Raw genomic sequence first — 7,602 nt, forward strand, 5'->3', positions numbered from 1 at the left:
TTAGTTATTTTTTATCTGGTCTCATGGGGTCTTGGCTGTGGCATATGGGATCTTTCATTGTGGCAAACAGACCCTCTAGTTGTGGCCTGCAAGCTTAGTTGCTCAGAGGCATGTGGGATCTTTGTTCCCTGACCAGGGATTGAACCTGTGTCCCCTGCATTGCAAGCTGAACTCTTTACCACTAGATCACCAGGGAAGTCCTGCCAATACCTTTTTAAAATCCAGACACTGTGTTCTTAAGATAAAAGCCTAAAAAAAAGAAGTCATCTTTGTTTTGTGTCAACATTAAAATTAGATTACTAAAACAAATGTTGGTGTTGTTGTTTAGTCCCCAGGTCATGTCTGACTCTTTTGTGACCCCATGGATTGTAGCCCCCAGATTCCTCTGTCTGTGCGATTTTCTAGGCAAGAATAATGTGGTAGCAAGAATACTGGAGTGGGTTGCCATTTCCCTCTCCAGGGGATCTTCCCGACCCAGTGGTCAAATCCACGTCTCCTGCTCGCTTCTCCTGCATTACAAGTGAATTCTTTACTGCTGAGCCACTGGGGAAGCGTAAAACAATACCGCTGATAATTTAAATGCTTAAGATATGGAGGATCATATCTTATGATATGATCAGCTCTATAGTCCAGGAAGCAATCTTTATGTTTATCAATACACCCTCTCTATTGAGTCTGTTTTAGGTAAATTGTTCCTTTTTATCTGCATCAAAACTCATACTGAACAAAGAATTCTGGGTTACAAAAAATGATTTATTTTTGCACTTATCTGTAAGTCTTTGTCCACAAATTAAAAACAAACACAACTGCTGTCAATGGCATTTAGTATTGGTCACGGGCTTCTTTAGAAATGTGATGATTTCTTTCTGTGACCCAAATCTGGGTTTTCTAGAGCCCACTTTGGAGTGGAAAGCAAATATCACACACATGGGCTGTGGATATCCGAGGTGGCCCCTGAGACCTGGGGCCTCCTTGGCAGAAAAATCATGGAAACTTACCAGCCAGCCTTGGCAGCCACTGTCCATCCGAGAGTGATGACCGAGCTAGAGGAGGGAGACGCTGGAGATGCAGATGTGGGCTCGTGGCTCCTCCTTCTCACCTGATCAGCAAAGCTCAAGAACTCCCATACATCTTTTTCCTGTGTGTTTCCATCCCTGTGTCTGTCTAAGGACGCTTAAGTTGATTCCATGTCCTGGCTATTGTAAACAGTGCTGGTATGAACACTGGGGTGCATGCATCTTTTCAAATTATGATTTTCTCCAGATACATGCCCAGGAGTGGGGATTGTGGGATCATATTGTAGCTCTATTTTGAGTTTTTTTAAAGAATCTCCGCACTGTTCTCCAGAGTGGCTGCACCACTCCATCACGGCCAGCTTCAGGCTAGTGCCACGACATTGCTGAACGTGACGGGACGGGAAGGGACGCACACACTGGGCCTTGTGAGTTGACTCCTGTGCAGCCCTGAGCCTGTCCTGTGAGGTCGTTGGTTGCTTTAACACAGGGATGCACAGACAGTGTTTAGTGTTGTTTGGTACATGACCTGGCACACAGCAGGTGCACTTAGAGAGCTGTGGCTCACACCAGCCAGAACTCTGGGCTTCCGGCCTCCTGGCCCTGCAGAAGACAGCTAATAGGTCCCACCTTCTGAGGGAAGCAAATTGCTAATGATCTTTCAATAAAATGAGACTCTTTTCCTGGCTTCTGATTAACTGCCCTAAGCAACTTCTTGGAAAGAACCCAGGACCAGTGCGTCTCCCTCAGGGAGGCCCTGGAAAGGAAATCTTTCGAGGCTGTCCCTCCCCACCCCTGGGACAGCCGAATATCTGCCTCCATAGCCGTGCTCAGCTGCCTTGGCCCTTGTGCCAACACATAACCCACAAAACCCCCTTTAACTTTGAGCAAGTTCCTGATGTGTGTTTGTGTGTGTGTGTTTTCCTTTCCTAAGCAACGGCTCTGCTGCTGGCCACATCCAACAAAGGAACAAAGTCACATTGTTCAAAGCAAACAACTCCAGTATCACTTGGAACAAATATACAATCACACTCGCAGACCTCAGTCTCCAAACCCAGCTGGACAAAGCAGAGTGAAAGACTCAAGACCTCAAGGCAGCAAAACACACCTTTATCTGTTTCCAAAAGGCCTTTATCAAGTGTAGTTTTCATGTGGGTTTCTTCCCCGCCCCCCCACCCCCACCCCGACTGTTACTAATATCCTTTTAGAAACTTGAAAATAGCATGTCTTTCCTTACTGATGGGTTCTGTTCCAGGTGACTTTGACTGACTTTTTCCCTCGCCACCCTGTGGGTTTTGAGGAGGACAGAAAGGATTTCTTTGGCTTCTCTGTTGGCTTTTGAAGGTCCTCATAGTGAGATGATCATTTCACTTTTAAGATTCAGTCTCTCCATCTGTCGGACAAGATGATCATTTTAGACACGTGTACCATTAGCTATCCTATGATTCTGGTCTCCTGCCCCCAGGCAGTGGTGCTGATTGACAGGAGAATTTACCACTTGGAAATTCACTGGGTGCAGTCTGCTATTTGCAGACATGCAGGCCAACAGACAGCTCACAGCCCGCTGGGTTTGTGATGCTGGGCACTCAAGGAAACTTCGAGAAAACCACTCCTGCAGGTTACTGGCCTCCCTATGGGCCAGGAATGTACAGGATACAGCCAGCTTGCAAAGGTGGACAGGTGGAGGGGCTGAGTACCCCACCAAGGAGCCGGAGTACGAATGACAATGAAGCCCTTAGTCAGCCCTGAAGACATGGCGCTGCCTCTTGTGCACATTAAAAAAAAAAAGACAAGTTTTTTTCCTAACTAGGCAAGCTCCTAGTTAGGAATTATTCACAGACCCATCAGAGACTGCTAGCCAGGGTACAAGGGAAGAGGATCAGAGGAACCAAAGAACTGAATCACCATGAGAGCCTGACCCAGAGTGAGCACCCGCCTGGACCCCTCCTCACAACAAGAGGAGCTGAGTCTTGGGAAAGGAATAGAATTTCTCTGGAGAAGAATGGGGAGGGAGGGGTGCCAGGCAGCGAGAACAGCTTGGGCAGACAGCTTGGGCACATGAAGTGCCCACAAACCCGTGTGGGCGTGACCTTGGCCTGGCATGTGCCCACATTTCAGGACAGAGGGTGAAAGAACTCATTCTTCTGAGCTCATCTCTTTAGCAAAAAGGGACTTGCTAAGTGCTTTCTGGGGTACTAGGTCTGTGATGAGGGCTGAGGTCAACACAGAAGGAGCATAAGATGCCCCCACCTGGCACATACCCTTCCTCCCCTCGATCATCCTCAATGTGCTGCGTGATTGCCTGCTTCAAAGGCCACCAAGGGAGGCCTCCGATAGCCCGGTGGTTAAGACTCCATGCTTCCAATGCAGGGGACGTGAGTTTAATGCCTAGTCAGGGAACTATTAATAAGATTCCACATGACTCAAGGCATGGCCAAAAAACCTAAAAGGGACCACGGAGAGCTCACCCCCATCTCCCCATCCCAACCCTCAATACAATTGCTGTCTGTATAATTAAGCTTTATTCTTAATCCTGACTTGCTGTATCTCTTCCATTGTTGTCTTGAACAGACTTTTTACATTTCGCTGCTGCTAAGCCGCTTCAGTCGTGTCCAACTCTGTGCGACCCCATAGACGGCAGCCCACCAGGCTCCCCCATCCCTGGGATTCTCCAGGCAAGAACACTGGAGTGGATTGCCATTTCCTTCTCCAATGCATGAAAGTGAAAAGTGAAAGTGAGGTCGCTCAGTCGTGTCTGACTGTTAGCGACCCCATGGACTGCAGCCCACCAGACTCCTCCGCCCATGGGATTTTCCAGGCAAGAGTACTGGAGTGGGGTGCCATTGCCTTCTCTGTTTACATTTTAAAGTACTATTTAGTGGCATATACAGTGGAATACTATTCAGCCATAAAAAAGAATGAAATAATGCCCTTTGCAGCAACATGGATGGACCCAGAGATTATCACACTAAGTAAAGTAAGTCAGATAAAGACAAATATTATCACTTATATGTAGAATCTAAAATATGATACATATGAACTTATTATCAAAACAGAAACAGACTCACAGACATAGAAAACAAACTTATAGTTACTGAATAGGAAATTTGGGGGAAGGATTAAAAGATACAAACCACTGTATATAAAAAGACAAGGTCTTTCCATATAGTAGAGGGAACTGTTTTCAATATCCCATGATAAATGATAGTGGAAAAGAATACATGTATAAATGAATCACTTTGTTGTGCAGCAGAAGCTAGTAAAACATTGTAAATCCACTAGACGTCAATAAAAATAAAAATTAAAAAAAGAACAATTCCAAAAACACTATTTAGTTTTAAGTTGACTTGATTATATAATTTACATACAATGAGAAGCACAGAATTGAAGTGTATGCAGTTTCATGATAATGTATACATGTCACCATCACCCCAACAAGATAGAAGGTCCCATTGCTACAGAGAGGTCTCATGTGACCCTCTTCCTTCACCACCACCTATCACCCACTCAGATAGCCCCACCAACCACTGATCTGATTTCTAATATCATAACTTAGTTTTTCCTCCTTTTTTGAATCTGTTTTGAACAGAATCAAACAGTAGATCATTTTTGGAGCTTCTTTCGCTCAACATAACTTTTTTGATATTCATTAATACTGAGTGTACCAGTAGTTGGTTAATTTCTATGACACACAGATACAATAATTTCTTTTTTTATCCCTTCCCTTATTGGTGGACATTTGGGTTGCTTGTTCTGTGCATTTTTTGGTTTTGTCTTTCCAACTAGAATGTGAGTTTAAGGGCAGATATGTGTTTCATATACTCTGTCCCTACTCTGAAAGCACCTCATCTGGGGCCACGTTAGACTGGCTCCCTCAACATGTTTGTTAATTGAATTATATTTGTGGATAAGATGTGGTCCCTGCCTGTTAAGACCTTGTAACCTAATTATGGAGGCAGCTACAAATAGAAATCAGTTATTCCAAGGCAACACATTAATCCCTTCATTCAGCAAGTATTAATATTTATTTCAGAGAAAGCAGAAGACATACTGTGAAGATCCAAGACATAGGGCAGAATGTGAAAGGTGATATGAAAGATATTCAGCAGAGTTGTGGAGACTCTGAGAGCAAAGCACTGCCTTTTGCTGAGAAGATCAAGGCAACCCTCAAGGAAGAGGAGGAGATGCCCAGGCCCCAGAAGATTGAACATGTGGAAGCCACGATAGACCAGAAATAGAGGGTCCAACAGAGGCAGAACTGGAAAGGCAGGGGGAGAAAAGGAAAGGCATTTCCAGTGACAGAAGGAACGTGTCTAGGGGCTGGGAAGGTGGAACAGATTGGGACCAAAGAGGGTCTTGAATGTCGAACTTGGAAATCCATGAGCAAGTTCAAACACATAACACATGCCCATCAAACACTTTTGTGATGATGTGGATGCTCTGACAACAATTCAGCATCTATACTCTGCTTGGGAAGACCACCACCATCTCTATATGATTACATTAATGTTACAGAGGAACAACAGAAACAAAAGGGGGGGGGGCAAGAAATTGACTAGTTCACAAGAAAGGTGAATATTGGGGTCACAATCCAACCTCTGAAGCAGGTGGTCAATGTCTGGGAGGAGCAAACTGCCCAAAGTGTAAAGGTTTTTTTTGTGAAAGAGAAATAGATGGGCTTCACTGGTAGCTCAGTGGTAAAGACTCTGTCTGCCAAACAGAAGACACAGGAGACATGGATTTGATCCCTGAGTCGGGAAGATCTCCTGGAGAAGGAAATGGCTACCCACTGCAGTATTCTTCCTGGGGAATTCCATGGTCAGGGGAGCCTGGTGGGCTACAGTCCATGGAATTGCAAAGACCCAAAAGAGTTAAGAATGTCTCCACATAGTGGAAAAGAATATGAAAAAAGATATATATATATAAAATGCTCAGCCAGTCATGGCCAACTCTTTGCAACCCCATGGACTACAGCCTGCCAGGCTCCTCCATCCGCGGAATATCTCTGTGTGTGTGTGTGTGTGTGTGTGTGTGTGTGTATGTATAGTTGTTTAGTTGCTAAGTCATGTCCAACTCTTTTGCGATCCCATGGACTGCAGCCCATCAGGTCCTCTGTCCATGGGATTTCCCAGGCAAGAATACTGGAGGAAGTAGCCATTTCCTTCTCCAGGGTCTTCCTGACCCAGGGACTGAACCCAAGACTCCTGCATTGGCAGGGGGATTCTTTACCACTGAGCCACCATGGAAGACCCGGCAAAGACTGTCAGATTCCAAGGGTTCAAGGCACTTTGCCAGAGCCCAAGCTTGGAACCCACAGCAGAAGGAACCGGATATATATATATGTATTATATATGAGTCACTTTGCTGTATATGGGAAACTAGCACAACATTGTAAATCAACTATGAAAAGAAAAAAGGAACTCCAAAAGAACCTTAGCTAAATTAGCCAGAACTCAAATCAGCATCTCTTGAATGAATTTCTACAACCAGTTATTGGACAATGAGGAGGTAGGATTCTCTTGGACAGAACAGTCTTGAAGATCAGTGTATTCAAACCAAATCAGTTGGCCTAAAACTCCCTCCCTCCCCACCCCTAACACCCTGTTGGGCTATGGGTGGTCTGAGAGGGGACTTGGCACAAGTCAGGACAAGTCTGATTCAGACTTTCTATTGTGAACATAAGAGTGTCAGGTGTTTCTTTTGTAACAAGAGGCAGCTGAAGGTGTAGATCACTAACCTTTCTGCCAGTGTAGACAGTTCTCTGATCCTTAGGGCCATAGTCAGAAAGTGAGTTGTCTACACTAGAAACTGGGAGGGACTCTAAAATAGTTTCTGCCAGGGTGTGGGGTTTGCAGGTCTGGGTTGCCCACTCACTACCCGCAGCCTAAAGCTTCTCTCTGCTGCCTGGTGTTCATAACCTCGGCTAGGTCCTGCAAGGCAGGCCCCAGCAGGCTGTGGATTGTGACCCAGTCCTGGCTGAGAACAAAGAGGAATTCAAGAGGGGATGGATAAGAGGAGTGCACCCATGTTGTCATTTTGCCTCAGGTAAATCCCAGACAACAAAGAACCAGAGAGACAGAGTCAGTGATCCACCGTAAGAAACCATCACCATAAACAGAGTTTGTTGAAGAGGTAAGGGTGGTGCTGGGGATGGCTTTCCCAGACTCCACCGCCTAATTTGGAAACTCCCAAAACAGTTTGTTTGCTTTTGTGTGCCTGTGTGCATGCTCAGCTGTATTTGACTCTCTGTGACCCCATGGACTGTAGCCCACCAGGCTCCTCTACCCGTGGGATTTCTCAGGCAAGAGTACTGGAGTGGGTTGCCATTTCCTTCTCCCCGGTTTTTGTGCACATGATCACTAAGGCAGTCTGCTAAGTCACATGAACAAATCATCTCCTTCTCCTTGCATATGTAACTAACTGTTTCCACATTAATCCATGACACCCATCAGGCCAATCAACCCAACCACCCAGTACATGATGCCCCCAGCAGAAACAATCATCTTCCCCACTAGGCATCATCACCCTCCTCTTGAAATATACACACACTGCAAAGGGACTCTAGAAGTAAATCTTTCATCAGTGATGT

The 7,602-nt window shown here is 45.4% G+C and overlaps 1 non-coding gene across 1 annotated transcript; it reads right to left on the reverse strand.

Moving 5' to 3' along the window:
• Positions 1 to 688: 688 nt before the first annotated feature.
• Positions 689 to 811, reverse strand: LOC136162301 (small nucleolar RNA SNORA40). Its single transcript, XR_010662105.1, has one exon. It is a non-coding gene; the product is annotated as a small nucleolar RNA SNORA40 (small nucleolar RNA).
• Positions 812 to 7,602: the final 6,791 nt, after the last annotated feature.

Source organism: Muntiacus reevesi, chromosome 2 (assembly GCF_963930625.1).
Source record: "Muntiacus reevesi chromosome 2, mMunRee1.1, whole genome shotgun sequence".
Lineage (NCBI taxonomy): Eukaryota > Metazoa > Chordata > Mammalia > Artiodactyla > Cervidae > Muntiacus > Muntiacus reevesi.